Genomic DNA, 20,819 nt, shown 5'->3' with positions numbered 1-20,819 from the left:
TCCACATCTCATGGCTGCTCGGCAGAAGATGATACAATAGGACTGCTAGCCATCCTCATCTCTTGCCTGCCCGGCAGAAGATGGTACTGTAGGCCTGATAGCAATCCGTATCACCTGCCTGCTCACCATGAGAAGGTTCAATAGGACTGACTGCAGGACTAAAGAGAATGACCTGGTCAAGTCACTCCAAATGTAGTCCCTGTGCCCATGTCTGCCCATGTCTGCCCATGTCTGTCGCTCCTGATCGACCTCACAGAGGTGAACGATGATGGCTACCAGTCCTACTGTACCTGCTGCCACAAGGGAATGGGTTGCTGCTGCTGTGTAGCAATGCAGTACCACGTCTGCCAGCACCAAGGAGACATACGGTGATGGTTAGCTGAGCGGGCTCCATGCTTGCTGTGGTGTGGCGTCTGCACAGGTAACTCAAGAAAAAAGGCGCAAAATGATTGTCTGCTGCTGCTTTCACGGAGGCAGGGAGGGAACGGGGGCCTGACGATATGTACCCAGAACCACCCGCAACAATGTTTTATCCCCATCAGGCATTGGGATCTCAACCCAGAATTCCAATGGGCAGAGGAGACTGCGGGAACTGTGGGATAGCTACCCACAGTGCAACACTCCGGAAGTCGACGCTTGCCTCAGTACTGTGGAAGCACTCCGCCGAGTTAATGCACTTAATGCACTTAGAGCATTTTCTGTGGGGACACACACACTCGAATATATAAAAACAATTTCTAAAAAACGGACTTCTATAAATTCGACCTAATTTCATAGTGTAGACATACCCTTAGGCTCATTGGAATTATAACCTTACTACCTTGAAAATCACCCCATCATAGTAAATTCACGTTTGCAAGCAACCCAACCCTTGAGACAGGTCATGATATTCCTGAAAGAGTTCCTCATAGCCAGGTTCAGTATGATCTGGTAGTGAGAACACCTGTTTTACCAAATTGAGCTTCTCATGTGCAGCAAGGCCTAAAATTGGTGTCACCTTTTTTAGCACTAGAATGAAAGGGAGCCTGCACATGGTGGTTTTTTTTAATTGATGCTAGCACTGCTTCTCCCCTTCACTGGTATATTTGTTCCAGAATAACCAGTTACTTTATTTTTGTTGGTCCCAGTTTTGGTCTTATTTTCAGTCTCTCGGTCTTGTTCAGACAGAATATTAACCTGAGCTCCTGTGTCCAGTTTCAGTGGAATAATTGTTCCATTTACATAGGCATAGGCAGTATCCAGTCCTTCTCATCAGGCTTGGAGATCCCAATATGTCCATGAAAAACTCCTCAAACAGATTGTCTTTAACTGAATGCACTTGCATTTTCTGCATTTGGGTTCTGTGGCATTTTGCAAAATAATTATGTTTCCACATTTATGACAGATTCCCAAAGGCAACACATTGTTTGGGGCCATGCTGTAATCCACACCTTCCACATAACAGTACCTGGTCTTCCATCTAGAAGTAGTTTTCATAGCGAGTGGTTCCACTTTCTGATTTGATCTATTCTGGCTATATTCTTTAGTACATGGATAATCCCTTCTGATGAATTAAGCTTTTTGGCTTGTGCTTTCACAGTTTCTTCTGCCCTGCATGTTTGAAGAGCTCTTTCTAAAGTTAAATCTCTTTCACAGAACACTCTCTCTCAACACATTGTCTTTAATGCCACAAATGATTCTGTCTTTGACCAGAGACTGTCAACTCACTGAAGTCACAGGTTTTCTGAGTTTTCTTAATTTGGTGGCATATTGCTCTAGGTTATCATCAGTTTTTTGCATGCATGTAAAAAAATTGGGTCTCTCAAAGGTTTTCATGCCTTTTTGGCAAGCAATATCCCTCAAATGTAGTCAGTATTTTATTTAACTTCATGCTTTCACCTTCTTCAAACTTAAAGTTATTACAAATATCCAATGCTTCCTCTCCAACAACATACAAAAAATAGATGATTTCCCTTTATCATTTTTCCCTCTGCCCCATGGCTACTAAATACAATTCAAATCTCTATCTGATTTTTTTCCAGTTCTCTGCAATATTACCTGGCAATTGCAGACTGGAAGGAGGTTGCTTCAATTTTTGGCTTTTTTCCTTTCTTAAGCTAGTCAAGCTACTATTGTGCCTACCACATACATGCAAAATCTCTCTGCCTGGTGCTCCATGTGCTTCTGTGGTGTCTCTGTTTATCTCTGCTTTCAGTTGCAAACACAGCCAGGATGGGATAACATGATTTTGGTAATTAATTGATCTTTAACTATTCATAGTAAATAGGCCCAATGGCCTGTGATGGGATGTTAGATGGGGTGGGATCTGAGTTACTACAGAGAATTCTTTCCTGGATATCTGGCTGGTGAATCTTGCCCATATGCTCAGGGTTCAGCTGATTGCCATATCTGGGGTCGGGAAGGAATTTTCCTCCAGGGCAGATTGGCAGAGGCCCTGGGGGTTTTTCGCCTTCCTCTGTAGCATGGGGCACAGGTCACTTGCTGGAGGATTCTCTGCTCCTTGAAGTCTTTAAACCATGACTTGAGGACTTCAATAGCTCAGACATAGGGGAGAGGTTTTTCGCAGGAGTGGGTGGGTGAGATTCTGTGGCCTGCGTTGTGCAGGAGGTCGAACTAGATGATCATAATGGTCCCTTCTGACCTTAGTATCTATGAATCTATGAAAATGTCTGCAGTTTTTCTTCTCATTCAGCAAGTCTGACTTCATGTAACAATCTTGGGGTTCATTAAATAACAAACTAGTGAATGAGAAAGGAATAAAACTTTAATAAAACAAACTGGAGACATTGGGTAGTGGCATCTTTTCAACACCTGGTTCAATGGCTTTGGATCTATGTAGATGTGTAATTTACCTGAGGACTTCCTTAAAACCATAATACTGTTTACCCCGGCTCTATTAGCCTCTACAGGTGCAATGATACCCCTTCTCTGCAGAGTTTTTAGTTCCCTGACTACTGGATAATGTAGTGCCACTGGAATTTTCCTTCATGACAAGCAAACAAGTTCCATTGTGGGTTCTACTTCTAGTCACAGCTTTCCTTCAAGGTACCTGTTCCGTTTGAAACCATCCCTATATGCTTCTAAAATTGTCTCCATTTTCTATGGGACTCCCCCTTTTGCTTTTTGCACTACTGCTATAAAATTCTCAATTTGCACCCTGATCAGATCCAGAATTTGTAAGATGTGTTGACCAAGAGGCAAGTCTGGTGCTTACCGTCCACCACCAGAACTTTGAGATGGTATTGTCTGTCATTCTTCAGGTAAGCTACTTTGAGGTCACATTTTATATGGTTTGCATTATGCTGTTGTTGTACATTACTAGATTGTGCCTGCTCTTTGAAATGCATGTGTTCAAGTCCAATTCACCAAGGAATCACATTTCAGGAGGCACCTCTATCCAGCTGACAGTGCGCATGGTATTTCCATATCAGCATTGTGGCATGCACAGAGGTTGGTATTTTCCCTTCGTGCTTTCCTGTCCTGACAGCCTGAACCTGAAGTGCTTCTGGACTCAAGCACAGAATCAAGGTATAAAAGAATCATAGAAGATTAGGCTTGGAAGAGATCTCAGGAGGTCATCTAGTCCAACCCCCTGCTCAGATAGTATCATCACTGTCTCATATGACCCCGCCCCCCTCTCCCCTGTACAAGTCTGAATGATTTTTCTCTGTTCTGGCACACACTGCTAAAATGGTTCCACTTCCAACATTCCTTGAAATGCATCCTAGTGTGGGGCACTTCTTCAGCCACCCATGTTGTCTCCCACAGTAAATGATTCTCACTGTGGGTACGGAACCCTGGCCACCCACTCTCCTTTGCTGTTGTCTCACTTTGTGAACTTCTGCAGTTGTTGTGCCTCCTTGAACTTTCATCCCTTCTCCTGAGGATTCTGCTGCATGCCCTCTGTCTAATGTTAGATAGCTTTCCCAGAACCACTCCAAAAGTTGGTGATTCCAAGGTCCTCAAACTATCCTGTCCTGAATTAAGGAATCTGTCAAGTCCCAAAAGTTGCATGTAGCTTCCAGTGTGTGTAATGCAGTAACATAAGGGATTTCTTCCCTCTCCTTCAGATTGCTCCCTAATGAAAAAGCACTGTTGCTGCACCATTTAGATCTGCTTTGGGGAGCAATAGTTCCCTGAGGCTCCTAGAACTGCTGTAAGGGTTGAGCCAGTGGGGAGCTTCAGAGTGGTGCAGCTCTGTCTGCCTCGTTCCTCAATAAGGTAATTTTTTTTCTTGCCTACTGTTGTTGTCGTCCTCCTGCAGGGCCAGTTCTGTGTAGAGCTCAAATTCCTCCCTCCACTGGCTCCATCACCGGGCTAGGTTTGTGTCTCCTAAATCCAGGGCTCAGGGGGACTTCAGACTGAGTTCTATGGCTCACACTGCCAGCTGTTGCCTACAGAAATCTCACCATTCGGAGGCTGCCACCATTTTTCATTTGCAAAGAGTCAAATGCAATGCAGGTTACACTGAAGAAGTAGAACTTTATTAAACTCTGCTCTGCTTTATCCATATGGCTGCATTATTTCCAGCCTGACTCCTCCCATTCCCTGTTCCATTGTTGTCCTATTCATAACATTCCCTCCAGGAAACAATGGGACCTCTGTTCTACTGACCATGATACAGAGATAACCATGCAGCTCAACTCCCACTGCTACATATACAGGCAGTAGAATCCCAGAGACTGGATTCAAGCATATTTTCTAAAAGATAACGAATCACGCCTTAAAGACTCCAAATGGTGGTGAACCCACCACCTCCTCTGGTAAGTTGTTTCAATGTATAAGTATTTTTACTACTGGGAAATTGCATATTATTTCAAGGTTGGATTTGTCTATCTTCAATTTCCAATTGTTATGCCTTTGACAGCAATATGGAAAAGCCCTCCATCCTTCCAGATATGTGTATCAAATGTAAGTACCTATTCCCAGTGATCAAGTCACCTCTAAACCTTCTCTTTGATAAGATGAAAGAGCCATGCTCTTTAAGACTCACATCCATTAGGGTATCCAGAGCCTGGATTATTTTTTGGCTCTCCTTTGATCTCTCTAATATTGCCACATCTTTCTTTAAGTGTGGACACCAAGCTGTACACAGTATTCTAGTAGTGGTTTTCCCAATGTTGTGTAAAAAGGCAATATTACTTTCTTACTTCTCCTTGATATTCCCCATTTTATACACCCCAGGATCATATTAGTCCTTTTTACCATAGCATTGCACTGAGAATTCAGGTTGAGGTGGCTATTTTGGTGTATTAAATTAGAAACACTCACTTTAAATTACAAGGGGTTTCCTGGTCCTGCTTGTAGGCTCTGAGGGAAACAGTGTGATCTGGGTTCAATTGGGCAGCCTGAAGAAAGTCAGCCTAGAGAAAGGTGGGATGAGTTGTGCCTCTTTACCTTAGGAGCACACTGTGACTTTGTGTTTCACTGTTTTGTGTTAGGGTTCTGGAAACAAACCAGTGTTATGCTTCAACTCTCCAGAAAGAGTATTTATGTTATTCTTCTCTCTCTCTACCTGTATGCCATGAAAATAACAGATTTATGATGAACTCTAAGTTCTTCTCTGAGTCACTGCTTTCCTCCGCAATACAGACTACCTAAACAGTCTTTGAGTCATCTGCAAACTATACCAATAAAGATACATGAGTGCACTCTGTCTGCAAAGTTTCCTGGGAGTATGAGGTTCCAGCTTCAAGGCCATATTTACTTACATTGTGCTCCTGCAACAAGGTCAGCTACTGCAGTTCTCTTTACCGATACAGAGCTCTGGTGAAGTCAGGAACAAATTCCTGCTACTGCAGTCAGCATGATTACAGTTCTCCTCAAAAGAGGGCCTGGGATGGATTTTATTTAACATAAATAGATTCCCATCTAGGGTTGCCATCAGTCCCTTATTACAAGGGATGTCCCTTATTTTTTCAACTCTGAATGATCAGGGGCTGCTGAATTCTGCAAAAAGAGCAGGATAATGCCCCTGGAGAATGTAGGTGAGTACTGCTTTATTAATTATTAATGATAATAATAATATCTGGAGGAGGGATGGAGTGAGGGTACTAAGAAAACAGTTCCTTATTTTTGAAGTACAATGTTGGCAACCCTATTCCCATTCCAAGCTCTGAGTATCCGTGTGACATTGCACTCCATAATGTTTTATGGAAATATGCTTATAAGTATAAGCTGAATATAATGTAATTGGAATATGCTTCATGCAAAAGGTCTCCTGTAAGGTATCATTACAAAGCTTATGATCTACTGAGTGTGTTCATCTGATTTGTTTGCATGTACTATTTCTATGTCTTGAGTTAGGAGAACAAGATGTAAACTTGCATTACTGATATAAACATATTAAATTGAAGCCATTAAGAGTGCTTTAGAATCAATGACCTGCAAATGGCTCTGTTTACTTGCAAACCTTCCTGGATACATGTGGGCCAGCCCTGGAAGAATGGAGGCTGGGGTCTCACAGGACATGTGAACATGTCACCTGCTACTGGAATCCATCTTAAACCTGGTGCTTTTCCATTTAGAAGGATAGGTGGGGACCCAGAGACACAAAAGATTCCTACCTTGTGCCAAAGATATAAAAGGGGGTGGAACAGAACAAAGGGGGCTTCCAGTCATGAGAAAACCCCTAGTTTCCACCTAAGATGTCTCCTGAAACTAACAAGGACTGTACCAGGGGAAAGGATTGGGCGCAGACCAGGAATGATTCTAGTCTGTGAAAGAAGCTTATTGGAATGTCTCTGAGGACGAGATTTTACCTGTAATGAGTTTCTTAATGTATTAGACTTCAACTTGCGTGTTTTTGCTTTATTTTGCTTGATGACTTACTTTGTTCTGTCTGTTATTACTTGAAACCACTTAAATTCTATTTTTATACTTAATAAAATTATTTTTGTTTATTAATGAACCCAGAGTAAGTGATTAATACCTGGGGGAGCAAACAGCTGTGCATCTCTCTCTATCAGTGTTATAGAGGGTGGACAATTTATGAGTTTACTCTGTATAAAGCTTATACAGAGTAAAATGGATTTATTTGGGGTTTGGATCCCATTGGGAACTGGGTGTCTAGGTGCTGGAGATAGGAGACCTGCTGAGCAGTTTTTAGTTAAAGTCTTCAGCTTTGGGGGCATGCACCAGACCCTGGGTCTGGGTTGCAGCAGGCTAGCGTGTCTGGCTCAACAAGACAGGGTTCTGGAGTCCCAAGCTGGTAGGGAAAACAGACTCAGGTAATTTCAGCATGTCAGGTGACAGTCCCAAGAGGAACAAGGAGTCTGGTGGCACCTTAAAGACTAACAGATTTATTTGAGCATAAGTTTTCATGGGTAAAAACCTCACTTCTTCAGATGCATGGAGTGAAAGTTACAGATGCAGGCATAAATATACTGACACATAAAGGGAAGGGAGTTACCTCACAAGTGGAGAACCAGTGTTGGCAGGGCCAATTCGATCAGGGTGGATGTAGTCCACTCCCAATAATAGATGAGGATGTGTCAATTCCAGGAGAGGCAAAGCTGCTTCTGTAATGAGCCAGCCACTCCCAGTCCCTATTCAAGCCCAAATTAATGGTGTTAAGTTTGCAAATGAATTGTAGCTCTGCTGTTTCTCTTTGAAGTCTGTTTCTGAAGTTTTTTTGTTCAAGTATAGCTACTTTCAAATCTGTTATAGAATGTCCAGGAAGATTGAAGTGTTCTCCTACTGGCTTTTGTGTGTTACCACTCCTGATGTCCGATTTGTGTCCATTTATTCTTTTACGTAGGGACTGTCCGGTTTGGCCAATGTTCATGGCAGAGGGGCATTGCTGGCACATGATGGCATATATAACATTAGTAGACATGCAGGTGAATGAGCCTATGATGGTGTGGCTGATGTGGTTGGGTCCTCTGATGGTGTCACTAGAGTAGATATGCAAAAAGAAAAGGAGGAGTAGATATGGGGACAGAGTAGGCAACAAGGTTTGCTACAGGGATTGGTTCCTGGGTTAGTGTTTCTGTGGTGTGGTCTGTAGTTATTGGTGAGTATTTGCTTCAGGTTCGGGGGCTGTCTGTAAGTGAGGACTGGCCTGTCTCCCAAGGTCTGTGAGAGTGAGGGATCATTTTCCAGGATAGGTTGTAGATTGCTGATAATGTGCTAGAGAGGTTTTAGCTGGGGGCTGTACGCGATGGCCAGTGATGTTCTGTTATTTTCCTTGTGGGGACTGTCCTGTAGTAGGTGACTTCTGGGTACCTGTCTCGCTCTGTCAATCTGTTTCCTCACTTCCCCAGGTGGGTATTGTAGTTTTAAGAGGGTCTCTGTGATCAAACCCGTCACAACCCATACACAAGTTATAGTCCATACTATCAAAATATTAATATACTAGATAGTACAGACTTTTCAGTTAGTTCTTGCCAATGGACACTTATGTATCAGCAAAATAAAAATGAAATAAAATTCCTTACAAAGAACAGAGTCCTCAATCTCCCCACTTCTGAAAAGCCATACAGAAAAGATGAGCTTTGTAGTGTGTTTGGAAGGTTGATGAAGACAAGTGCTTGTAAACCCAGGGCTCAATCCAAAACCCATTCAAATCCATTGAAAAAAATCCCACTTACTTAGGTGCCAACTGGGACGTGAACTCCAAAGTTGTGAGTCTCTCTTTCAGAATGTCCTGTCCGTGATGGAGGAGATACAAATGCTGCTTTCTCAGGCAGACAACTCCCCCGCCCCATTTTATTAAAAATGCTTTGGGGTAGAAATTACATCATGTTCTAGATAGGGCAGACTATTCTGCCCTGTATTTCTCTTCAAAACCTCAGCTTTAACACTGATCATCAATCTGTGATAAAGCTTTTGACATCTAAACCAGAAAAGAAAGGTAGAATGGTGTTTCTAGTACTGCTTCAAAATTTAACTACCTTGAAATTTTTTTTCCAGAAGCTTCCAAAATGACAAGAGCACATCTAAACACTTTTTAATATTCTGACAAACATTTTACACAACTCCAGTAATAAATGAAAAACTCCTGTTTTATTTTATGCTCATAGAATTTATTATCCTACTGAGAACTCTATTGAATTTGTCATCAACGTGCTGAAGTACTTAAATGTCAAGATCAAGTACTACGGTGATATTATTATTATTATTATTTTCAAAAAAGGTCTGATCATGTAATTTGTTGTTCCTTCCAATTGCTCCTCAGATGTAAAAATGCAAATGTATTTGCTTTCACATCATCCTAATTATTTACATCCTGTAAATAATATACATACATACAAATAAATACTATGCATGGATTAGTAAGCATACCTGGAGGTTTGTGGGAGTAAATGTGTCCATTTTTACTTCTTAAATATTTTTAATGCTGGAAAAAAATTGCTCCTGTAGTTTACATGTTGCTTGCTCTATAAAAAGAGAGGGATCTTTTTACCTTGTTAAGGAAGTACAGCAGAAATAAGTTAAACGTGCTAATACCATTATAGAGCCCTTGACATTCATACCCTGAAGTGTTATAAAATTAATAGAGGAGTATTTTGGTTTGGAAATTACTAAAGATATGCGAATATAAGTAAATCATTAGACAGACTGTAAGCTGCTGGGGGCAGGAACTGTCTTTTTTAACCTAGCACAATGGGATGCTGATCCATCATTAGGGCTCCTAAACACTACAGTAATAGAAATGATAAATAATAATCATCCTGTAATGCAGTCAGTAGCCATGACTTCTGATATCAGGACCTGAACTATGGAGACCTTGTGTGGTGACACTGAGCAGCACAAGCTGAGTTTAGGGACTCTGGATATCAGAGAGACGAATAGAACTGCAAAGGTATATATGTGTCCAGCAATGTGAATAAAGAATCCCCTTTATACTTACTTACAGCTGCGTTTGTCTTTTCTGTACCACAAATCCAAAACCAAGTTTTGTATAAAAAGGATTTTGTTTCCAGTAAGTAGGAGAGAGACAGGTATATGCTAATTTGATAAATCATGTAGCAATTATTATAATGCCTTTATCATGTGCATATGCTCTTATATGTGAGTATTCACACATGTGGAACCTCCCTACTGTGCCCTTGGGCCAGCTAGCCACACTTTGTCCCTTGATATGGGCTGAGAATTCAGTCGAATTCATAGACAGTGAGTTTAACTCTTTTTTGGCAGGGGTCATCACTTATTATATGTATGTTCAGGGCCTTGCACAGTGGTACTTTGATTTTGATTGTGATCATTAGGAGTTATATTGATAAGAAAAAGAAAAAGGAGAAGAAGCAAAAGAAACTCTGACTACTTTCTGCTTTTATAGCATCTCCCACTCAGCATTTTAATAACACCAATGAATTAAGATTCACAATGCCCAAGAATTAACCCCAAATCTTAGATTGGGAATCTTGAGCATCCAGCGGTTGTCCAAGATTAACCAATCATATTAGTGAGAAAAGTAGGACAAGAGGCCATTTTGTCCTACTTCCAGTCCTTTGATTTAACCAGTTGATATTTCCTCTTTTAATTACCAATTGAATATTTGAAATTGACAGTAAATAGGTGTTTCCCCATAGTACTGGGTGTTCTCTCCACTGAGAATAAGTGTTTTGTATGCCTAGCTCAGGAAAATGTAAAAGGCCTTCAATCTGATCACAGGTAACACTTTTTCAAAGTAGCATTTTCCACTTTTGAAGGGTTTAGTTGCTTATTTCCTCTTCCTTGCTCAGCAAAATCCTTCCCCGTGTCCTCACTCTCATATTTTCTGTGTATTTTGTCATTTGATAGTACTGTAGCACTTGGCTGTTGTTGTATCAACTAGGCAAGGTACTAACAAGCTTCAACAGGACTTTATTTTCAAAGTGGAAACCTCTTTACCAAGCTGCTGCTGCACCCTCTGTACCTCTCTCCCAGCCTCTCAACTGCTCCCCACTCCTTCCTGTTTCCTGTCCTTTCAGACTCCCAACAGCCAGTGCTCCCAATTCTAATAATTACAAGCAACATCTAAACATGTCATTCCCTCCTCTCTTAAGAAACTCTCCCAATTAAAACAAACATTATTGTTCTAACCACAAGAAAAAAATATGAAACAAGACACTGTACTGTTGGCAGAAATATTACACTGAAAACTCTGTAGATACTACCTAATGTAGTCTCTAGTCTAGACAGGTGGTTGTCTGGGTCTGACAGGCCATCTCTCAAGCCCCGGTTCCAGTGCAATGTCTTGTTGTGTTGGTACTCCGGTGAAGTCATCCAACGCAGACTGGGTGTTGGCATAATCTCCTCTTGGTGCATGGGCAGGTGCAAGATAAGAAGCATTCCATACCCACCCATCAGAAAGTCGAGAGGTGTAAGGTCCCTTCTTCTCCTCTATGATTTTAAGAGGAGCTGTGAATTTATAGTCCCCTTTACGTAAAATTCCAGGTTTTCGTATTCTAACAAAGGAACCACACTCGAACTTTGGTTCCTTAGCACCCCGCCGCTTGTCTGTGAAAGCCTTAGACTTTGCTTGGTTCTGTTCAACTGTTTTTCTCACATCATCCTCATTTGGGGCATCAGGTCGTGCCTTTAACAATCCAGCAATGTTCAGTTTAGTATTCCTCTGTTTCCCATGCAGTAACTCTGCAGGTGATCTTTACGTTGTGGCATGTCATGTAGCCCGGTATGCTTGCAAGTAATCAGTAGTGAAGGGTACCACAATTGCCATTCCAGTATAGCCATTTGCAAACTCTCTTTCAAACTTCTGTTAAACCGTTCGATTTTCCCATTGGCTTGAGGGTAATATAGGGATGACCTTCTGTGTAAAATGCTCCTCTCTGCTAGAAAAGTTTCAAACTCCAGGGAAGTAAATTGACTACCATTATCTGAAACCAGTTCTTTGGGGTTACCTTCCCTGCTAAAAACTGAAGAGAGGAACTTAATTACTGTAGCAGAAGAGATTTGCGATGTAAACGCTACCTCAGGCCGTTTACTGAAATAGTCTATTAAAGTGATGGCATAGCAACAGTCAGTTGGAGCAGTATCAAAGGGTCCTACAATGTCAATCACCACTTTTTCCCATGCAGATCCAGTAAGAGGAACAGGCTGTAATGGAGGGGTACATGTCACTGTTGTCTTATCATGCATTTGACAAGTGACACAGGATTTTATGAGTGCTTCAGTTTGAGAGTCCATCCCTAGCCACCAATACAGATGCCCTAGTCGTTGTTTGGTTCAGACAATTCCTTGATGAGTACCGTGTGCCAGGTGTATGAGCTTTGACTGTAATTATTCTGGCACAAGGAGCCAGTGTGTACTTTGTAGCACACAGCCATCAAACAAAGAAAGTTCATCCCGAACTCTAAAATAAGGGAGCAAAACTGGGTCAAGGTTTTGACTGGGCCATCTATTAGTCAGAAATTCCCATAGTTTTTGTTGAATTGGACACATTGAACAAGCAGCTTGAAATTGCTCTCTTGTAACTGCAGTGAGTGCTTGTAATAAGCGCAACCACTACATCCTCATCCTCCGGTGGACCATCTGGTGAAGGCAAAGGCAGGTGAGAAAAACAATCAGCGACCACATTTTGGTTTCTAGGCTTATATTCCAGTCCATAATTGAAAGAGAGAGTAGTCTTGCAGACCATTGAGCAATATGGTATCCTGCTCTTCCCAGTCCTTTTGTGGTGAGCAAGATTGTCAAAGGGATGTGGTCTGTGCGCAACTTGAACGTGCGGCCCCACAGGTAAGTTCTCCATTTTTCAGTAGCCCAGACACAAGCAAGTGCTTCTTTTTTGACTGTAGAATATTTTCTCTCAGCATTACTTAGTGTCCTGGAAGCAAATGCAACAGTCCTCTCTGTGTTGTCCTCATGCAGTTGTGTGAGGAAAGCCCCAAGTCCATAATCAGAAGCATCAGTAGTTACAATTGTGGGCAATGCAGGACTGAATAGCGCAAGTACTGGACTTTGTACAGTCAAGTCTGTCACCATTTTGAAACTAGCTTGTGCATCCGTTGTCCACACTAAGGTTGAACTTCTCCATAGTAATTACCGTAACGGTTCAATGACAGAAGCATAACTGGGAATTAATTTTGCATACCAGGAGGTAAGACCTAGGAAGGAACATAAGGTTTGCAAATCTGTTGGAGGAGGAGCACTTGAAATTGCCAGGATATGATCTGGATCAGGTTTTAATTCAGCCCGTGAAATTGTATGCCCCAGAAAGGAGAGTTCAGTTTGTCTAAATGTGCATTTGGACCTATTGAGCTGGAGGCCTGCTGTGCTGATGCAGTTTAGTAAAGACTGCAGGTTATTGTCATGCTCCTCAGAAGCATTTCCAAACATGATAATAGCATCCAGATAGCACTGAACTCCATGTTGATTCTTCAGAATCAATGACATCATTTTTGAAAGGCACTTGGGGCAGATGTGAGACCGTATGGAACACGTTTAAAATGAAATAGTCCCTCATGTGTAATAAATGCTGTGAGGTCTCTGCTATCTTCATGCAAACATAACGTGGTGGTATGTGCTCTGCAAATCAAGAGTAGAAAACATCTTTGCTCTGTGGAGTTCTGCAAATACTTCTTCTATGTGAGGAAGAGGATGGCTGTCAATCACAATAGCTTTATTTGGCTCCCTTAAGTCCACACAAAGGTGAATGCCTCCACACTTCTTCTGCGTCACTACTATAGGTGAAACCCATTCTGAGGAGTCGATCTCTTCAATAATGTCCTTTTGAACAAGTTTTCTAAGTTTCTCTGAAACAGCTTCCCTGACTGAAAATGATAAGTGCCATAACTTCTGTTGTACAGGCATCATATTATTCCACATTTTAACTTTATGCAGAAGCCCATTAGCACAGCTGAGTTTCTCCTCAACCTGGTGCTGGGTCCCAGCTGAAACTGGTGTGTGTACCGCAAGAGTGCTTTGCTGAGGAAGATCAATTTGTCCATTAACTACCTGAGATTTAAAGCAGCCAATGAATTTCTGCCAAGGATAGAAGTGCCTTTGTGGACAATGTAGAACTCTGCAGTTACACAGCAATCACCAAAAGTAACTATTACTGGCAGGCAGACATGTACTGGAATATGGTTTTTCAAATAGCACACCAAGTGAAGTTTGGGTTCAGTAAGAGGCAACATCTTTAAAGTAATGCCGATAGATGGAATCAGGTAGTATAGATACTGCTGAGCCAGGGTCCAGCATTATCTGAATAGAGTGTGGTTTGCCTGAGGGTATGGCAGAAATGTTTACAGCGCACTTTATCTGTTCTGGAATATGTGCAGTAGTGATTTTGTCCACAGCACAGTAACATCTGGTATTGTAACCACATGCGCCTGTTGATTGAACTGGCTACTGCAACATACTTTAGCAAAATGTCCAATCTTTTTGCAATGATTGCACTGAGCTACTTTTGCCGGACATCCCGTGTAGCTTGCAAGGTGTTGTGTGGATCCACAGTGAAAGCATGCTTTTACTGTATTTTGAATTTGCTGATTCGGTGTTTTTTCATTAGTTTTCCTCTTGCAATTGTGTGTCTGCAGTGGTAGTGAACTTTCCTGCAAAGGAGTCACAGCCTGGACTGTGCCTCCTGTATCCATTCTCATTATTTTGGCTTCAGCTGTAGCTGACTCAATCTGAGTAGCAATGGTTATTGCTTTTTCTAGTGTAAGGTGTGGTTCTAGAAGTAAGCGTTCTCTTACATGAAGCATGGTTTTTTTCTCAACGAACTGGTCTCTAATCATCTCATCTGCCATATTCCCAAAGTCACAAATTACAATCAGACTCCTCAGGGAAGCAATATACTGCATTATAGTTTCCCCTGGTTTCTGTTCATGCTGGCGAAATCTATAGCGATTAGCTACTACATTCACTTTTGGCACAAAAAAACTTCTTTAATGCAGTGAGTGCAGTCTCATATTTATCATCTGCAATGGGAAAAGTATAAAATATACGTTGCCTTTCTGCTCCAAGGCAGTGGATTAGCAGAGCACACTTTCTTACTTCAGAAATCTCTGTAGCACTGATTGCAAGCAGATAAGTCTCAAATATATGGATCCAGATAGTAAAAGCAATTGGAGGCTCACCTGGGCTTTGCAGAAAGGGTGCAGGTGGGTTTAGAGGCAGAAGATCCATCCTCATCGCCAAAATGTTCTATCAACCAGGCAAGGTACTAACAAGCTTCAGCAGGACTTTATTTTCAAAGTGGAAACCTCTTTACCAAGCTGCTGTTTCTCCCCGCCTCTCAACTCCTCCCCTGCTTCCTGTTTCCTGTCCTTTCAGACTCCCAACAGCCAGTGCTCCCAATTCTAATAATTACATATAAATACCACAGCTGTCAGGAAGGCTGCTGCTGTGCAGAAAACTTTATAATTACTTCACAGTCTGGTGTGGTGGCCTTTGTTCTTGGTTTTTAAACACAAACAAACAAATAACCTAAACAGTTTTGCCCAGTGAGAGAGGGAACAAGGAATGCAACTCACTGCCAGAGCTACTGTACATTTTACACATTGATAGCTAAAATTGAAGCTATAATTCTCTACAGATGGAGCTTATAAGAGGGAAAAGCTTCTAATGGAAATCATTCCAGTGACATTTTCAGTGCAGCATGGGTCTGATCCAAAGTTAACTGATGTCAGTGGAAAGATTCCCGATATGGGAGTCCTTCAAAAAAAAAAAAAAAAAAAAAGGCACCATAAAGATGTCTCCAAGTTGAGCGCCAAAAAACTGAGGCACACAAAATCATTAGTTACTTTTGAAAATCTTGATGTCAAAGGTTATGTCTCAAGGTAACCCCCTTGGAGTGAAGGCAGCTGCCTCACTAAGCTCATACAACATTCCTTGAGCAACAGAAATCCTATAGTTCAATCCTGGGGCGTAGCCCACCAACTGTACCTCTTAGCAAGTCTATGTAACCCCCTTCTGTTTGAGGTGGGGGGGAGAGGGAGGGAGGAAGATACAAAACAGTCCAAACAAAAAGCAAATAGTTCCCAGACCCACAAGGGGCCAGCCGCCCTCCCTCACACAGGGAGGGGGGAAACAGTTTTTCAGGCTCTGCTGGAAGTCTCAGCTCCACCCTCCTACATGGCTAACAGCCAATCGTTTGGGGATTTTAACAACAGAAACAAACCAGTCCATCTTATCAGAGGTCTCAGGTTACTGGTGCTCTCAATCTGTTCCTCAGCCAGTAACCGAATATCCTCTTCTGGAAGCTCTAGCTCAGATTGTTTCACTGTAATACAGCAAATCACTGAGTTCCTCCCTTTGAAGGGCCTCACAGGTGCAGTGGGTTGGGACTGATTGTGACCAAAGGAGTTTTTTAAACCCTTCTTGTCTGGAGTGGGGTTTATCTGCTCCCTTGGCACTTGGCCTTAGTTTTCCTTTTCAAGAGTTTAAAAACAAAGCAATAATGAGAACAACATTTCAAAAATGTTATCCCAAAGACAGTGTATAGGATTCACATCACCAGTGAGGCAAAGTGATATTTTAAGAATGTGCAGAAGTGTTATTAAAGTACAACCATTTAAAAAAGATACATATTCTTTCCTCCCCTGTACTCCTCACATGACTACAGATTAAATGATAAAGTCATAGTCAAGGAAAAGATAAATGGCTAGTGACAGGATTTATCATGTCAGCTAACTGGCTGTGTTGGAACATCTCATCTTCTTTTTTTTTTAATTTAACAAGCTTAAAAAGGATTGTTTTTCCACTGCTTCCTGCCATAGAAATATAATCTAGACTGTGAAGAACAGAGAAAATAGATGTGCCAAGGGGGCCTGAGGCCTGACCAAATTAACAGCACAGTTGGATCCTTTACATGTTCTAAGAACACTGGATGACACATTGCATATGTACCGTACCTTGATATCCCCTTCGTAGGGCATAAAGTAAATTCTGCAGCTCTATTTTTGGATAGTTTCCAAGAACAGAAGTGTACTGGGGTGAGCTCAGTGGCAGTGATAGATGGAAGTATTTCTAGATAGGAAAACTACACAAGCTAAAGGTAAGAGGTTTTCAAATAATTAGCAAGTTCAAGTTATTACTGAAAGAGAGTGACATTGGTAAATGACAGCTCAGTACTCAATTTTCCCTTTACTGTGAGCAGCAATGGAGGATGCTGGATCAAAATATTATAAAACTTCTCATTCAGTTTTGTTGAGATCATGGTTTATGATTAATTTGAATGTTAATCCCAAAATAAATCATTGCTGAAGAAGAACTATGTGCTTTACTGGAAGGAAATGGCTGAGTGATCTAAAACTTGAGTGTAAATACTTAGACCCTGTGGAACACAAGTTCAAACCCTGTCAATATTGATTTAGTCTCCTGAGGCAGATAAATTATATATTATGTAGTGATGGCAGGAGAGTCTGTGATATATGACTGAGCTTGCCACCTTCTCTTTATGGACATTAAGGAGTCCATGCTTTTTTTTTTTTTTTTTTTTTTTAAGAAAATGCGGTTTTGCTCCGATATTTTTGGCAAAAATTCCTGGGACCTAGTTGAAAATATTAGAGTCAAACTTTCAGTTGTCCCATATCTATGGGATAGTGCCATCTTATACAATTTAAATTAATGTATTTTATGACTGAAATTTAAGCACAAGCCCTCACTCAAATAAAATATGAAAATAAAATTTCAAATTCTATAACCATTTTCATGATTATTTCCTTTTACTAAAGGAATAAACTGTACACATACACTGCTATACACGGGCTTAATCTTTAGTGGTGCTAAATGCCATGAGTCCCGCTGTGGCTCCGTGGTTATAGGATTATTATTAGAAAATTACTGAGAAGAATAGCATAATTTTGGATTAAAAACCAGATTGAGGATCATTTATTAGGACGTACTCACATTTATTATGAACCATGTTTAGAAATATCAGTCTACCTTCTTATTTAATCCTTAACAGTGCTTCTCACCTTTCAATATCAGATGTAGAACAAGAATGGGGAATAATAATTGTTTTTTTTTTAAAATAGCAAAAATAATATTTATACTGTTACCCCTTCTTTTGACACCTGTTTCAGTCTTCTGTTAAGTGTTAGCAGACATCCAGGACCTTGTAAATCTGTGACATGGAGTCTAGGTATATTATAAATGGAACTTTGTTTTATTTACACATATACATCAGTCCTGGAACCGTAATGGTTAAACAGCATGCAGGCAAACTGTTCTCCAGGAAATTTAGCCCACTCCACAAGTATTGATTCTACCTGGAAGCAAGGCAAAGAGTAAACTCTTCTGCTACTCACAACCCCCTGACTTCTCCATAAGAAAAAAGAAAACTGCATGGACAAGACACGGATGATACAGAATGTCTTCCCATGACTGAACATTTGCTTGCATATGAAGAAAAAGAACTTGGGAGACTATGTGTAACAGCATCACCTGTCCACCATAACTATGCACAAATGCAGAGACTTTTAATTTTCTCATGTGATACAGTGAAATTTGATCCAAACTCTGGAATATTTTTAAGGTCAAACACCTACAGACACTGATAAACTAAAAGTCAGAAAGGTTGGCTAGCAGCATAAAATGTATTCAAAATTTGTAAGGTTACTGAATTTTTCCTAACCATTTCTTCCTCCTTATTAATTTAAATATACCAATACTTTTGCAAATATAAACAAAAAAGGCAAATTTGGTACTATGTTAAAGAAGAATTGCTCTACTTGATCAGATCTATAGTCCATCAGTGTCCTGGCTCTGAAAGTTACTAGGGCCACATTCTTCAGAGAAAGATATAAACCTTCCCATAACTGACAATTATAGAATAACATGCCTATGTAGAACCTTATTCCTCATGTTAGTGGTTGGATTATGTCCTGAAGCATGAGGGGTTATCTAATTTTTGTGCAATCTAATATGACTACAGATTATATTATTCGTGAAAATATGGAACTCATTTTTGAACCTTACTAATTGCTTTACTTCAATAATGCCTTGTGGCAGAAAATTCTGAAAGTTAATTATGTTCTGAGTGAAAAACATATTTCCTATTATGCTATATATGTTCGTGGTATATCCTTTGTGAGATGGGGTGACCAACTCCTAACACACCTAACACAAGATTCAAAGTTATGGTCAGACACGTAAATTAATGGTAATGGGATTATAATAATTTAAGTATTATCCTCTATCTCTTGGGGTTAATATAGCCTAATACCTCCTCTGCTTTTTTACCCTACCACTCTGCATTATGATAGCAACTGTTCAGAATTATCCATTCTTTTCCCCAGACTGAGTAGTAAACCATTTAAAACCTAAACACTCAGTGTGTAGAGGTAGGTCAAATTGTTCCTTTGAATATACATTACCATGAATTTTTCTACAAGGGATTTCACCTACTATCATGAATTGTCTAGTTTTGATAGGTCCATATGAAGTTCCTTACAATGCTTCCCACCCCCTTCTCATCAGGACAGGGAAGAGAAAGGTTGGTCTTATTAGTAGGGAGATGTCCCCTGGGGCACTAATTTGAGGGGAAGAAGGAGGAACCCACACCTTTCCCTGGGATGAAGGTCACTGCCTCCCACATCTTTTCATTGGCTGATTTGGAGGAGTTGAAAGAGCTGACTGGCTCCCTCTGCTCCCTCCCTCCTATCCTTAATTCCCTCCAATGCCTGTGGCCAGTATCTCAAGCCTTGTCTCTACTACACAGTTTTGCCCACAAAGTCAGTTTTCATCGACAAAACAGTGGAGGTATACATATTGAAATGTTCCTCCTGCTAATGTAATTCTCCTTTTTCCCCATCATAATAAAAACACCTCAGTGATAGGCAGAGGGCTTTTTGTGATGTAATTAGAGTAACACAGCATCAGTGTAGACACTGTGCTTGGTTATGTAGCCCTAATTGGCCTCCAGGAGGTATCACACAATGCCCATCCTGGCCAATCTGGTCTTCTTCTTCTTTCATATGGCTGGTGTACTACAGCAACTACAATTTCACCTGAAGTTGATGGAGCCAAATGGCTACATCAGGAGTAGCAGAATTCATTGCAGTAATGCATCCTTCATATTTATAAATTGTACTATACATACTATAAATAGTAGGTAGTGATATGTCTGATGGTCTGTCATGGGGAACCATACTTGCACACTGGGGAGTGCTTGATTTTCCATTTGCGCATTAGATGTCCGGATCTACCAGGGTTAGTTCAGATTTGGGTCAGAGTTGATGAAGATGATCGTAGAAGGTCAAACCCAGGAACCTTCTGTGTGGGATCTGGCACAAGGTGCTTAACTTTTTAAGTCTTGTTTAGCTCAATCTGTTTTCTAAGCCTCCTTTTGATCGTAACCTGATTGCATGAGGCTAAACGAATGTTCCCAGAAAGGCTCAAAACATTACGGGAGGGATGAGGTTTTGTACAAGATGGGAGAGGTTTTGTCAAGGTCTTGGTGGATAGGAAGATATCTGTTTTTCTGGATTCACTGAGTTTCATGGAATCTCACAGTAATTCGGCATATCACCAGGGGAGCGATGTTAGACAGAACAGGTAGCCATGGTGTCGGAGTTGACTTAAGGGTTCCCGAGATGCACCACATCACTGTATTCAGCTGTGTATCCACAAGTTGCATTTGACTGCATCTGTTCCATACCACTGCACAATATTCATCTACTGAATATACAAATGCTATTGCAGATGTTCGCAGCACTGATGCTGATGCGCTCCAGGTTGTACCTGCTAGTTTCTGGATTATGTTGGCTCTCGTTTTTATCATTTCAGCTACCTTCTCAAGATTTTCATGGAAGATGAGGGTGTGATCGAGTTTCACTCCGAGATATGTTGGCATGTAATCCAAGTGTTGTACATTTTTACCACAGAAAGCTACTTTCAGTGTTTTTGGTACTCCTATTATCAAGATG

The sequence above is a fragment of the Chelonia mydas genome, chromosome 4 (assembly GCF_015237465.2).
Source record: "Chelonia mydas isolate rCheMyd1 chromosome 4, rCheMyd1.pri.v2, whole genome shotgun sequence".
NCBI classification, from domain to species: domain Eukaryota; kingdom Metazoa; phylum Chordata; order Testudines; family Cheloniidae; genus Chelonia; species Chelonia mydas.
Note: the sequence above shows the minus strand (reverse complement) of the source record.